This window comes from Hirundo rustica, chromosome 6, assembly GCF_015227805.2.
Source record: "Hirundo rustica isolate bHirRus1 chromosome 6, bHirRus1.pri.v3, whole genome shotgun sequence".
Classification (NCBI taxonomy): domain Eukaryota; kingdom Metazoa; phylum Chordata; class Aves; order Passeriformes; family Hirundinidae; genus Hirundo; species Hirundo rustica.
Genome location: NC_053455.1, coordinates 16,229,758 through 16,230,188, shown reverse-complemented (window position 1 = coordinate 16,230,188; position 431 = coordinate 16,229,758).

The following is a 431-nucleotide window of genomic DNA, read 5'->3' as shown; positions in this document are numbered from 1 at the left end:
CCGGTTCCCGCGGGCCAAGGCGCCGCCTCCCTTCTCGTCGCTACTGCGGGTCGCGGCTCCTGCTGCGTGCTCAGCACAACGGGCTCGGCAATTCCTCCGCCAAAGCCGCGCGCATCCTCCCGGCCCCTCCGGCTCAGCTGCTCCTCGCGGCTCGTCCTGTCCCGGCCTGGCTCAGCGACTCCTCCCGGCGGCTGCGGCCGCTGCCACCTCGACGGCCGCCATGACAGCCCTGCTAAACACGGCCGACAGCGGCGGCCCGGCTGGAGCGCCGCCTCGGAGGCGGATGTGGCGTGTGGGCGGGAGCGGAGGGTGCCGGGATGGTGGCGGAGCAGCAGGCGGGGGCAGCGGCTGCCGGCGGGGAGCGTTGGGTGAGTATCGGGAACTCGCCCGCCGGGATGGAGCGTGCTATGCACGAGATTAGACACGATTTG